Below are 15475 nucleotides of genomic sequence, written 5' to 3' on the forward strand. Positions count from 1 at the left end.
TATATATATTATATACGATATATATTTTAAATATTTAATTTTTATACTTAAATATTATTAACGATATGCAAATTTTGATATTATTATCCTTTTTATATATAATAGAGTTTTTTTTTGTAAATGTATAAAGACAAGGTAAAATATTGACCAATTATTTGCAAGTAATTTTCTGTCTTTAGACTTTAAATTGTTTTAATCTAAAACTTTTTAAGTTTCAATGTTTGTAACAATTTCCAAATATTTGTTTTTGTAATATTTATGATGTAATATGCAATATTGTTTGTAATTGTAATATTAACTTAAAAAATATAACAAATGAATAATTCTTGAGACTTCCACGGGTCCTTTCTATATAAAGATTATGGGTTTTGTGGGTTTCTTCCGTGTCCAGATCCATTCTTGGAATGCCAATGTTTTATGAACCTTGCAGTTCACTTCATCAGAGTGAGGAACAGTCTGCTCAGGGCGAGGAGCAGCCTGCAAGGTTCACGAAACGTTGGCATTCCAAAAATAGATCTGGACACGGAAGAAACTCGCGAAACGCATAATCTTTATAACAAATGAATGTATCATCATTTGATTCTAATATTTTCCTTATTATAATCATCTTCAATGATTACCAATAACACTTTTGCTGGTACACTGTTATAATTAACTATAACGACTACCATTAACCTGTTTGCATATTCAATATTCATCATAGAGTGACATGTCTTTCAAGAGATGTTATCTCTTTTATAATATAGTGACCCGGTAAAATATTTTTCATACATAATTATACATAAACGATTATAGCTTATTTATACATAACTTATTTATGACAAATTACATACAACTGTTTATGTATGACAATATTCTTTAACAGGCTGTTATATTTTAAAAGAAATAAGATCACTCAAAAGACACATCATTCCATGATAAATATTAAGTGGTCAAATATTTATTTGTCATATTTTTGAAATTAATATTACAATTATAAATAATATTGCATATTGCAATATAAATATTACAGAAATAAATATTTCGATTTTGCTACAAAAATTGAAACTTAAAAAGAGATTAGATTAGATTTAGATTAGAACGGGCCTTCAAAGTTTAAAGACAGGAAGTTATTTGTGAATAATTGAAAACATTTTATCTTGCAATTATACATTTATAAAAAAAAATAGCACTATTATGTACGGTAAAAAGTATAATGTCAAATTAATCATTAATAATATTTAAGTGTAAACATTAAATATTAAAAAAATATATATATAACAAATTTTACTCTGAATGCCCCAAATGATTATAGAAATAAACAAATTAAGTTCTTTTTATGATAATTTGTTATTTTATATTTTGAACGCGTTAAATTTCATATCATTCTGCAAAAAATTCTAGAACCTTGTTCAGCATTCTGATAATATAAATTCTTTGAAATAATAATTTTTACATATTCCGAGTAAGATTTATATGGAATATATCTACATATAATTACATAATATAATAAATTATACATAATTATACAAATTTTTACATAATTTTGTATAATGATTTATAGTTTTGTATAGTATTTATATATGAAATGTAATTATATTAGGTGTAGTAAAACGAAATCTATTATTTTTGCATGTCATCTAATGGAAAAATAATGGATTTCTTTTTACTACACCTAATATATGAAAAATTTTTTTTTTCGGAAGACTATAAATAGACAAAAGCCCAGTTAAATAAAAAAACTGCAATTTTTATTTGTTGCTATAATAAATAGAAGATTTTTTTATTCAAATAATTTTTTTATAATTTAATAAATAAAATATTTCATATTCTTATTAAACATCCACGCACATTATAAAATCATAGAAAAGTATTTATATAAATAGCACTAATAACACAAAAAAAAAGAAAATAAACATATATGAGAATGTATGTGACAATGTGCGAGCGCATGTCTATCTCAGAGATGTTACAAATAGTTGATTAATCATAGAACAGGATTTATGGAGAATGATTCTAATTTATATTGTATTAAACAGCTTTTTCAATTTTATTCAATTTTATTACAATTTTCATAAGGAATTTTGTATATCTTTTTTGTAAAAATCAATCAAAATAATATTCATGTTGTACTTGTATATATAATAATGAATGTATGAACGGAGCGAAAAGAAAGTAATAAGGATCTATTAAATTTATAATTATTTCCTGTGTAGTTATTATGATTGAGTACAGCATGAATCAACTGATACCAAACAGATTATAAATCTTCTCAGCAATGATTCGCAGTTATTCGCTTCGATCAATTAACAATGTATCTAAATTGCATATATATGGATCATGCCTGATAATCCTTTATTTCGTGAAAGTATTCATGTACATTCTGAGATAATTAAACAGCACTTCGATCATATTTCTATCAAAAAGAATCACTTAAATTTATTAACCTCTTTTATAGATAATTATTGTAGATTAGTTATTGATAATAACTATACATTTTAATAATTATAATATAATTTATAATATAATTCGTAGAAAATTATACCGATTATATGTATATAAACTATTTGTTTGCATTTTACAACTCTGTGAATTAGTTTAGACTGTAAAGATGTAGAACTTCTTCTTTTCTCTTGTTTTAAAATTGCTCTTAAATAATTGTCTGTTGAAGTTGATCGGGCTTTATTTTTATTTGCAGACCGTGATCATAGGAACAATAATATGGCAAAAAGTCAGTATTTCTTTATCGTCATCGCGACGTAGGATCATCATCCTTCTAGGATAAGAAACTTTGAGTTTCTTGAATCACAAAGCCATGTTTGCACCACTGATCGACCGAAAAGTGCAACTGATGAGCGAATTCATAACTGAGATACAGGTATCCTGAAGAAGTTTCATTTATTCTTAAACAATATAGCTGAAGAATAAAAATATAATATTAACATCCAAGTATAATTTATAAGAAAATTTTATGAAACAAATTTATGAAATAATAATTCTCGGTTCAGGTGATGAAGATGTTTGCCTGGGAGAAACCATTCAGTCAAATTGTGTCAGTAATCAGAAAGTTGGAAAGCAAATCAAATTTGTCGTACGTGTGCGCCGCATATTTGGCTATCATAGTCTTCATTGGACAATTGACCGTCAACTTCAATCTGATAACGTTCGTTTTAATGGAGAATAATTTGATTGCCGTGTGACAACAATAAAATGTCGACATACTTCGACATACTTCAACTCGTCGTCACGTTGTACTTTACTAATACTGCTGGGTGAATCAATAGTGTCTTTCGATTCAATCGATTGGAGATATATTATATTATTTTCTAATTTACGAACTTAAATTTACAATTATTCTTATATGACATCTTCTCTATTCTCTATTGTCACGTATTTATTGAAATGCGCTTAATTTTTACAGGATTTTTTGCTGGACGAAGTAAACACGAGACACTTCTCGAAGAAGACGCCGTTGCAATTCGAATCTCAAAAATCAAAAGAAGCAATTAACGCAGAGAATCAAATAGACAGGTAATAAACATCTCGAAAAATGGGACTATCCGAACATTAAAGATTATTTGATCTTCCGTTATACGTGAAGCTTCAGCGTGTTTCTGCCAATTGGATTAGTGGCTAATTGCCGCCAACTTTGTGCAATATCAATTTAACTATCAAGTCAGATCAATTGTGTGCTGTAATCGATGAAGTAGGTTCCGGCAAATCTATATTACATTTACTACTGAAAGAATTAAATTTCGGCCACGAATTCCGTAATCCTTTCTCCCCGAAATATAATTTTCTGTGCAATTTATCCACTGGATACTTCATGAACAATCCGAATCTGCGTATCTCCTATGATAGTCAAGAATCCTGGCTTTTCGGTGGTACTGTAAGAGACAATACGCTGTTTGGTCAATTCTATGACAAGGCTAGATACATGTAGATAATTTTCATGGTCCAAAGCAATTGGCTCTATTATATATTTCTTTTACTATCTATGACTCATCGAGAATTGGCGGATTTCTATGATTTCCATCAACAATTTGTACCCGTTGATTCTCATTACATTAATTTTCATTGACTTTAATCATTTTAAGGTAAAAATTTTAAAATGTATTCCCGATCAGTATATAATTATACTTGATCTTTTAATATTACCTATCTTTTGTTTAATATTATTTTTAATTGAGAGCATTAAAAAAGTTTTAAATTCACAATTTTAAGCAAATACAAAATTATAAAAAGTTTTTATAAAAGTTTTTCGATACCTTCAACCGTAACTTACTTTTAATCAAACTCAAACTATGCTATCTGTTCCATTCAGCCCTCTCACTAATTTACTCGTTTCTTACAAATCGCACGCAGCAAGTCCTCATATATAATCCTTTTTTTCTTTTTTCCTTTCCTCGTGTCATTCTCTGTGAAATACCGTAGGGTTCCATTCTCAGTCCTTTACTTTTTAATATTTTTATTTCTGATTTGACTACTGTTTCTTTGCTTCTCCGCTTTCATGCACGTAATTCTTCTCAAATCTCTTCGCCTATTCAATGCTTTAGCCTGTTCTGCTAAATAAAGATCTAAAATCTACTGCCAAATGGTCTATTAATAATTCGCTGCATCTAAAACTCTCTAAATCATCCTTGCTAATTGTCGGTTCTTCAACATTATCCTATATTCAATCTTTCAATATTTCTTTTAACTCCTTTCCTCTCTCTTCCTCTATTAAAATTCTTGATGTCCATGTTGACTCTTCATGGACATTCGAGTCATATATGACCGTCAAATATTGAGCTGTATACGCCCATTTATGTTTTCTTTATCCTCTTTGATACATCTTTTCCTGCTCTTAAAAACTCCTCACTTCTCAATTATTTCGTTATTTGATTATGCTGATGTCGTCTACGTTCCGTCTCTTAATCAACAACTCCTAAATCGTGTATAGCATACTCAAAATTCTTGCCTTCGCTTCTCCTATTGTATCCATAAATATGATCATATATCTCCATATTATCAGAAATCTGACTGGCTCAGGATGTAGCAACGTTTTTTTCTTTATAATATCTTGTTTTTTCTCTCCTTCGCTCCTTTATTTCTGCGACCTCCTTTAGTTGAAAGTCTCTGAGCTTTATTCCATTTTTAAACTTCTTGTCACCATACCAAAATTACTTATTTTTCCCCATTCATCAGTCCATTAAATTCCGTGCCGTTTTCTCCTTGACATCTCTCAGTCCAATATTTCAATTCTCTTTCTGAACCAATAAAAATCTCTCCCTCTTTATTTTCCTTTCGTTCTGTTGCCTCGCGTTACATTGCGTCACTCACAGTATTTAAGCGACACTGATATGTGTGTAGATGTTTGTGCGCGTGCGTGGGTGTGTATGATTTTAACTGCTATTGCTTCACCATTGATTGCATCGATGCTTAGTCCCGATTTTATGTTTCTGGTAAGCTTTGTAATAGCAGTTTTTTTGTTGATGCCTAATCCTTTGCAAGCTACTATAGTCTATTGTATCATATTTTATATGTCTTTTACTCTGTTAACATGTAATCTTTTTCATAGAGCTTTGCAATCAATTAAATTAAATTAAAAAACAATTTTTTTGAACACATCAATTTTAATACCTACATTATTAAACTATAATTCTTTATCTGTCACATTTCCTGTACACACTGCAATAGCAAATTTTACTAAAATATAAAATTGTAATTATTTTTTTCTATATCAGTAATAGTGGGCAGCCATGGAGTGTCAAAACAAATCCCCTCCACATCTCCCTCTGGCGCCACGAGAGAGGCCTGACGGTCAGTCAGGAAAAGGGCGTGCTCTGATTGGTCGAGGAATGAAGGGTAGAGGTAACAGGGTAATTAAATGATGTGTTCTGATTGGTTCGCACTGTATCTACTCGCGAGATGATTGGAGAAGGAAGATGGTAGAAGATCTCTGACAAAATGGAGAATAAAATCTGAAAAAATGGTGAGTGGAGATTAGATCTGTAGCATTTTTTATCGTGAGGACAGAGTACGAACACTGGACATGAATAGCGGTTTTATGACGGTCATTTTTTTGTTGGCGTGGCACAATGTCTCCGACGTGGCATTTGTGAATGTTTTTTTTAATGAGAGATCTTATACGTAAATTTGAGAGTCTAGAGAGAGTGTTGCTTTTGCTAGGAAGAATGAGGAGAGGAACGAACATGTTCAACTGGCGCGATGTCTTTGAGCATTACTTTAAAAAAATTCTTTCTATATTTTATGTATTTAATGAACATTATCTAAGTCTGTAATACGGGAAAAAATGTATCTATTGTTAATGAGGGAAGGGTAGGAGTAAGAAACAGATGATATTTACAAGTTCAAAACGTTTATTTAAAAGAGATATTACATGAAGTATTTTATTTTTTTGAAAAAGTATACATTTGAACATGACGGCATACAACACGAGAATTTACGAATTTATATTTACAATGAAGAAAAATTTTATGAAATAACTGTATGATTAATCGGTTATTTCGCTTACAATCAGAAGTAAACAGATTTAAGAAACTGACTAAGATTATAACAATTACACATAAAATGTAGAAATACACAGCAATATTGTCCGCAAGTTTGAGAAAGTATTCCTTGTAGCGTTGTCGTATTCCATCGATTTCGATACGTGATAGAGTTTCGTCGAAATCGTAAGAGGAATCTTGGGCAAGCCATAGCTATCGAAATCCCTATTTCATGTTCATCGATGTAAAAGGCGTGTCAGGTCGATTGTGATCGTTCGTGTTAGCGATAATGATAGTCGACTTCGTCCGTACCCTCAGCAGGACAGATCCCCGCATGTCGGACACTGAGATGATGTAATGCGTTTAAAACTTCCAACGAATTCATTTCTCGTCGGAGAGCGTGAGAGAGAAAATGTTTGCGTAAATTCAAAATGTATTATCTCTTTTGCCGGCGTGTACGATGTGGAGCTCTCAAAAATGCTCGATGATTGTGAGACGCTGGTATTAGCTTTATCTCCACCAGTCAGCGAGTCGAATTTTGGAAGATCTTTTTTCTCCTCGTCTGTCACTTGTTTGTTGTATTACTCTATACTCTGATTCTGAGTCTTTTTTGTCGATATATTTTTCCTCCACGCTTCAATGTTGCGAATGATATCGTGTTTCTGATTTTTAAATTGAATTGAAAAATTTCTACTGTCTGTCTTTTCGCTCTCAATATCGTTCTCGCTCCAATTTTTTGAGGAAAGGCTATCGTAACTTGAATTGCTGCTATTTCGTATAGTTAGTCAGCATTTCAATTTGTAAGCTTTGCGTAAGGTGCAAAGTGATTCGACGCTGGTTCGAAATCCGTGATGCGTACAGTATTGTCCACGAAATCTGATTAGTAGATTTTTGAAAGCCGGAGAAATTTCCTCCAGATTATATACGTTTCTAGAGAATAGATTACTCAGATAGCGTGTCTTCTCTCATCCTCTGTTAGATGTAGCGTTTGTGTCGTGTAATGTCACGCAAATGTATCGTAAAGTTTTTTGGATTGATGTCTCCATCGAATCATTCGCTTCTGTGATAATTTCGGATAAACCAGTTGTTTTTTTGTCTTATCTTCTCGGGTAAATCGTCAAATGGGCAGGGACGTCATAATCCAGTGTCCGGTGATCGTCGCATTAATCGTTAGAACCGTGATTGCGGAATAAAGTTTTCTTCGACATCGCGAAAACCTTATATGTCGATGACTATATCCATTATGATATTCGAATTTATGCTACTTTTTTTACATCACGAAACACTAGCGTCGGTGTTGCAAACAAGACTGAAGCTTTTTTGGAATTTTTTTTCCAAGATGATCTCTTATATCTACTTCGATCGTTCCGGAATTCGTTCGTCGCATTGGAATATAATTTGGAAATGAGAAATGCTTCACCAAATTTGCACCAAATGCGTAATTATGACTGCGCATTTCGATCGGGACTATCTTGAGAAGAGGAGTACGTACATCGCCTGTTATATATGCTCACAAATATCGCAATAAACAAATTTTATCGGGGATATCGCGCCATAAACTACAGAGCTTGCTACTCCAGTAATTGTCTGCTAGTTTTCCCGTCTCCTTATTAAATCCGTGAGAAAAATTTTCTCTTCTGTTTTATTCGAATTAGATTTACATATCGAGCTTGGAATAAAATTTGTGTTTATTGGAAATTGCTGATGCGAAACCTAGCATTCGTAGAAGATTATCGGAAAAGTTTATATGTAGCATTTTGCATTTCTTATCGCATTAATACTTATCAAGACTTTACCGCCAGACGCTTTTTGCTGTTCGAAATAAAAATGCGATTCGGTAACTTTACACGCGGTATTACTCGCATCAATAATGGATATCATTGTAAATTCCATTTAGAAATGTCACTTCTTTTGCCGTAAACGCACCATTCGTCTCCTCATCGGATTTAACATCGACGAATCTAATCACATTTTCGTTATGACGTGTAAAAGCTACAGGGAAATTGAATCTCGCTTATCGCAATCTCTCATTGCCCATTAACACTATAGAATGAGGTAATTCCATTATAAAGGACGATTATATTATCCGGAAAATGATGCATATTGCTCGGAAATACCAGAAGAAATTGTTCCTCCTCCATCGCAAAGATTAAACTCGAAGCTGGAATCCAAGTATTAAACTTACTAGGGTAACCGCCAGCTAACTAACACTTATTAACTCCTCTACTCTTTATCGACGATAAACTTCTTCCTCTAAGTTTTTCTCAACTCGAGTTAATTCTTGCTCATAAAAAATACCGTCTATGACTTCGAGATTTCCGACGCGATATTTAACCTTTTGCGCACGTTCTCTTTTCTTTAATGTTTCGTTTTTCCAACGACGAGCTATATTTTCACGAGCGATACGTGCATTTTCTTTCGTTACTGCTGCTGGTTGCATTCTCGTGGACGAGTGACGCGTGTGATTGTAAGCCCGTACAATATCCTGAAGAACGATATAACATTGCGAGTTTTTATGCGCGAAGTAACGTCACATTCGCTCTTTCAGTGTTCTGTTGAAGCGCTCGACGATGACGACTTTAATGTCCGGATTGCGCGTTACTCGGAAACGTATGTCGTTTTTTTAGAAAGAAAAAAATTTCTGCATTGATTATGCGACAAATTCTTTGTTCTTGTCCGTTTGCAAGTATACTCGTCCTTCGCTTTTCGCTAGTACGCGATGGAAAACTTTTATCACGCAATTACTCGTTTTGTCGCGTAACGGTTCTACCCAGACGTATTTACTTAGTACATCGATAAGCACTAACAGATAGGAATAATCGTTATTGTAACTTTTTAGATTTCGGAGTTCGATCAAATCTGCCTCCCACATATCGTCAATATTTGTTACGTTGTAATGCCAATCGTGGAAATTTTCTGCGCAATGGTCGGTTCAACGTGTACGCGTCTTGTGATTCGAGCCAGCGTACGACTTGTCCCCGCGAGAAATTCGGTTTAACGGCACAAGTTAGATTATCTATTGCCAAATAGCTCGCATAATGCGACGGATTGTAGTATAATTTTTCAAATATCATTGTTATCTGAGTTTTTTCTAACCGAGTAACAGATTTTTGCAAAGATATGGGGGTATCAGTTTTTCGTGTACGAGAAAGAATCAATGAAGTTTCCTCATCTATTTCTTGTTCGTAATTTTTACGTTTTTCTCCTTTCTCGTGCTCTCAATACAATCGACGTGGAATTCGCGTTTTTGATATAAAAGGCGTGGAACTTGCGCGAGGTCGAAGTTTTACATTGTTTACAGCAACATCGTGCGAGGACAATAATCTTTTATTTCTTACCAGTGCAGAAGGTATGTTCAACACACGGAGTAATCGTGCGAATTGATTTCTACCCGCTGTTTTCACAGTTTTTCTCTCGTACATTGCATCGTTTATTAAGTCATGATATTTGAATCTTTCACAACGTTGCTATCTATAGTCACGATTCCATGCTCGTCTCAACTAATTCTAATCAGGCACAGCTTTTCGAAACAACTGTTTCATCAGTAAGTGTGCATGTTTACGATAAGATTTCGGTACGCTTTCCAGTATTTCCTCGATGCTTTTTATCGTATGATTATACTCGCTCGAAATTTCAAAATTTTTCGTAATTATATCTTTTACTAAATTGTGAATGTGATGGCGGTGATATATCGGATGTTTGAGTGAGAAAACGCCACCGTTCGTTGTCTCGTTATCAGCGGAGACATCTCGTGTAGCATTGTCTTCTGTATTTTCATTTTCGTACATATCGTATACATTTTCGTGTTTTTCTGTCTTCGCGTTTCTTGGATAAATCGTAAATATCGCCATAATACTTCTCTGTACATTTTCCACCTCTCACTTTCGTCACGCGGCCAACTGGAATTAAAAATACAACTCATCTTCGCATCGAGTCATGTTATATGAGTTTCCAGAGTTTGCGCTGTATTATTAGTGCTCGAGATGTTATTCAAATTTTGCGGTACTGTTATTTCTTTTAATTCTCCATCAACGAATGTTGGATTTTGATGTAATTAATGCATTCTCTCCAGATTTTCCATCGAAATTAAAACCTTTTTTTAATCCTTTTCATAACATTTTATCCCTTTCATTTTTTCGATAATTAGTGATAATAAGATCGATAATATAGGCTCGATAACATAAGGTAAAAATCCGCCTCGCTGCACTAACAGCTTTCTTTTATCTTTCCAATTACCACGTTTTGCAACGAGGCAACGTAGAACCTTTTTGTATTTCGTTAATTGATTTTTTTCACACCGTTCGAGCGAGATGTTATGTATTAAAAACACATTCACAGATACAACGAATGAGTTTTTCGTCAGCGTTGCGCAAGAAGGTTATGCGTTGAATTTTGTTCAAATGATAGAGCGCCGCGAGGAGACAGGCGTTTCTTTTACCGATTGAATATATGGCGATTTTCATCGCTCTATGCGATTTCTTGTCACTCACCTTCATCGCGAGAAAAAAATCTACGACTGGTACATACGATTATCTCAACTTTTATACCGCTGGAAGAATCCGCTGGAAAATGATCTACGCGGCACGTAGATATAATGAATCGTATCCTCGGGAAAAATACACGTTCGAAATCGATATTCGTCCGGGGTTGATTGTTTCAAATCGAGCAACAAATACCCGTGAGATCTCGATGTGGCGTCGTAGTATGCCTCTTCTAAGAATTTCGTATTGTTGGGATAGACTTGACGCGTTAAATGACGAATTTGAGCGCAATCGCGTGGATTTTTGAAAACGACGATGTAATTTGCGTTAAGTGATATATCACGGTGGCCATGTCACTGGAATAGATTCTGCGAGATAACACTGATATTCTTGTGATGACTGCCTTTGGTAAAAAGATCCACGATCGCGTCGCACGACGACGATTCTTTCATAAGATCGATTATCACTAATTTCGGAGAAAGAGGATCGAATAATCTTCCGGACGTGGTAATCGAGAAATTTAATTATATTTTTCTTCATCATTTTAGTATTGCTGCATCCTCAACGCTGTTCTTCGAATTCTTTTATACGTGTGTCGTATTGTAATTGAAGATAGGCTTCTTGTCATTCCGCGTAATAAAACAAAACTCTCTCAAAGCGCACGTCGGACATGAGAGATGCTGGAGAAAAGCCTTCATAAAGATCGTCTTCTCGCAACCAATCGACCCGCATACGATCGATGTCCAAGGATGTTTCTAGCGCACGTCCATTTTACGAAATGAATCGATCTCTGTGCACGACTTCAAAAGCAAAAAGAAAAAACGTCGTTTGATTTCTAGAATACGCGAAACAAATAATTTTAGGAGAGGCAGGGGGGATAAGCTGATCATCGCGAGGCTCCCACGCGGCGAACGAGCACTCGCGTCGACGAGCACAACGTACCCCCGCGTGAGTTTGTCAGCGAAGACTACCGCGGCGAGGCGAAAAGCTGATCTCGCCACGGTGCGCACAAACTTATCTTCGCGTTAAAGAGGCTCACGATTAGCGTATATTTTTATCGTTAAGTGAGCGCGTAGCATCGCCGACAGTAAGCTTCTTATAATACTCTGATGTCGCTACCGTGATGCTGCAGCGAGGGAAAAGCTTTCGTAGAAAAATCGGACATCTGGTGGATTCATCGATTTTTTATAAATGCGATTAGGCGATATAATTAGAGATCGTGAATCACAGAGATACGAACAAATCATCTTGCTTCGTACAAGGATCGAAAGGAAAAGGATCGAATCGTGACTTTAAATTGCCATATTTCGCTCACATTCTATATTTCGTCACGAGATAACTTTTCTCGAGAGCTTTGCATAATTCGCAGGATATCCATGCATCTACGAATTCACGATCGGCGGGGACAGCGTGAGTGCGCTCGATCTGCGAGAAGGCTGTTTCGCAACAACTACGACACAGCCCGAAACAACAATTTGCCTTATACGCCGTACGGGAATACTGGGTGAAAGAGATCGTGTGAAGGAAGTACTGTGCACGAATGATACCCTCGACAGAATCCAAATTAAAATTCGGAGCTACGCCAATTAACTCCGAACATTGTTTTCCAATATAAATCGTAGATTGGCCTAACGAAAACGTACCTGTTTTCAATACATACGGATACAGAGAATACACGTTCTCATAATGTATTTTCTCCGTACCCGTAATTTCGTATCGGATTACGATATTTTCCGTATGGCCAGCAAAGAATGCCTCGCGAGGATCGAGAAGAGAGTTGATTAACATCGGATGGTTTTCGAGAAAATTGTGAATCTCGCGATTCTCGCGTTTTTCTCGTGCAAATTCACACTCCCATTTCTTCATTACTCTATATCCGCGTTGTCGAAGATGCCATGTCATTGCAAGGATTCGTTCGTATCGAGTATCGATTGTATTTTCGTGGACGTAAGTTTCCTTTCGATTGATTTGGTAACAGTTGGGACAACTGTGCCAAAAATATTCGTGAAATTGTAATACGTAACGCAACATCTCGTTCGCTGATTCAACTTCGTAATATCCATCGACGGGTGTACTGGCAATACTCGCGGCCTCGCCCCAAATTATAAGCTGTCCGAGCTCACGCTCCATCCACACTACCAATGTAGTGCTTTGTGTGAGTGATTGTCTTTATATCTATATCCTCCCGGTAGAATGATTTCTATTTCTTCCTCGCGTAAAAAGTTTTTGCGAACTTTTATACATGTGGAAGCGATAGTCATTCTACAAACGGACACACATCTCCGCATTCTAAAAAGATTTTTCCGAATGCCATGCACATACGTCGAAGGATATCTACATCATTCCGACAATATTTTATTATTTCTTGTTTGAAATCAAAAACGAAATTCGATCGCGACATTTCCTCGTGCCAAACCATAAAACGCTCGTTCTTCAGGCTTCATTTGCTCGGACGAATATCGAGCGTTAGATATTGATAATTTTGATTTTGTAACGTATTAAACAAATGAAGAAAAAAATCTTTATCCAAATTATCCCGCAGTCCAAAAGCCTTGGATAAATCAGTTAAATGCATAGATATATAATTTGAACTATCAATAAATTTTATACGACCAATCGTCATAACGATAATTTTCGTCCTGTTCAAAATCATCCGAAGTTTTTTTCGTTATTCCTGATTTTTCAACGAGGTACTTTAAAATGAACTGAATGGAACGAGGTACTTTAAAATGAACTCAAATTTTTTTTAGCATTTAGTATTACGATACAGATGATTTTAAAAAAATATTTAGTGTTCGTGTCACGAAATCGACGAACTCTTTTATGGATCACTTTTAAATATGAATTCGCGCACTCCGCAATGACATCGCAATGACCTCTATTCCCGCGCACGCTTCGCAAATTTGTTGCGCAACGCAGAGAGAGTTGGAACGTGAATTTTTATGTTCTCTGTTCCTTCTAGCGTCTCATCTTGTCGCGTTTCGAAATCACGAATGCAAAGCGATTTCTTTTAACGTACTCGATCGTGTCTTTGATGTCATTCGTATTTGTTTGCGAATTTTCTTCTCGCGATTCTTCTCTACTCGTACCCTCTCCAAGGTTTTTTACTGAGGCTTTACGACAAGGAGGCCGCACACAAATGATTCGAAGACTATAATCTCGGCAAGTTTTGCAATAAATTACGTCGTAATCGTGTCGCGAATTTTGAATTGAAATGAACCAATCGCCCGCATCCGTTACAAATTTTAATGGATTCGCAAACGCTTGTGAGGGATTGATTATATGATCTCTGTGCTCGATAACGTTCGAAACATGCACACTCGAAGAAGACGTAAACGCATGAATCGCACTTAATCAACTCAATGTCGGAATGTTCGAAAGACGGGATGGCGTAGCAACGTGGCCATTTTTATGTGCATCGATAACCTCTATCGTTATGAAAGCCCACGCTACGCAAAATCCTCCGCGAGAACCAGGCGGCTTTTATATTTAATATAGGATTATAATGTCACGAGCCCTCGTAATACACTATATTTAAACGACACATGGATTCGCGACCTAGGGAGGAAAGTAACACGCAGCCATCGTACATCGGATTCTCGCCTCGACCGAAAGTACTGAAATTATATATCATAATTGCAATATTTTCGGAAGCGAGAATCCATTGGAATTGCTCGATTTTGCGAATTCCACAACCTTCCTCGGGAATCGATGATACCAGCGGCTTTCGTTAATTTTTCAATCAGCTTACGCTGTAACGAAGAACGCTAGTATCTCCCGTCTTTCTTGCAGTTCCCATACGCAATTGCCCACGCTCTTGATGCATGCCACTACGAGCGAACGGGGAAAACACAAATTGTCTGTATTGTTTATTTATAAAATCGAGCGTTTGGCTACATCTTCGCGAGTTAATCGATTAGATTGACGCCTATGACCAGCTGATATTGAAAACGCATATTGTAAAATTTTCTGCGATATCGAATCCTCCAGCATTTTGCGCCAGCGAATTCACGAGTTGCCATATGTTCTCATGAATTAAATCGTGTGCTGGACGATAGGCCAGCCGGACCACGCGCTAGATCCGCCGAACGATAATCCTATGTAATCGTTCGGTTCGCACGAATGTAGTGCATATACTCGAATTTCACGGAACGCGCTTTCTATCCAACGAATGATATCTATCTTCGGGTGGCGGACTATCGCGAAAGTTGCCTCCCTCCCTAGTAAAATTTTTTAATCGATTCGAGTTTTCCGCCCTTAACTCGATAAAAGCAAAGTTAACCTCCTGTTGTTGATCCAGCCGGTAATGATTATTTTCCTCCCGATGATGCAGCTGTTGCAGTTGCTGCTGCTAATGATGATCGTCGAAGCTCTTGAAATTTTGCGAAGATTCTTCTTTTTCTTCCCTTGCATGCAGAAACGATGTAGAAGCAACCGTGAAAGTTGGATGGTCGGTATCACTGCCAGTCTGTAAAAAAATTATATATATATATATATATATATATATATATATATATATATATA

At 35.4% G+C, this 15475-nt stretch overlaps 1 pseudogene; it reads right to left on the minus strand.

Annotated features, from left to right (window-relative positions):
• Positions 1-15475, minus strand: part of LOC105623645 — a 100578-nt pseudogene that overhangs the window by 58331 nt on the left and 26772 nt on the right.

Source organism: Atta cephalotes (genome assembly GCF_000143395.1).
Source record: "Atta cephalotes unplaced genomic scaffold scaffold00061, whole genome shotgun sequence".
Classification (NCBI taxonomy): domain Eukaryota; kingdom Metazoa; phylum Arthropoda; class Insecta; order Hymenoptera; family Formicidae; genus Atta; species Atta cephalotes.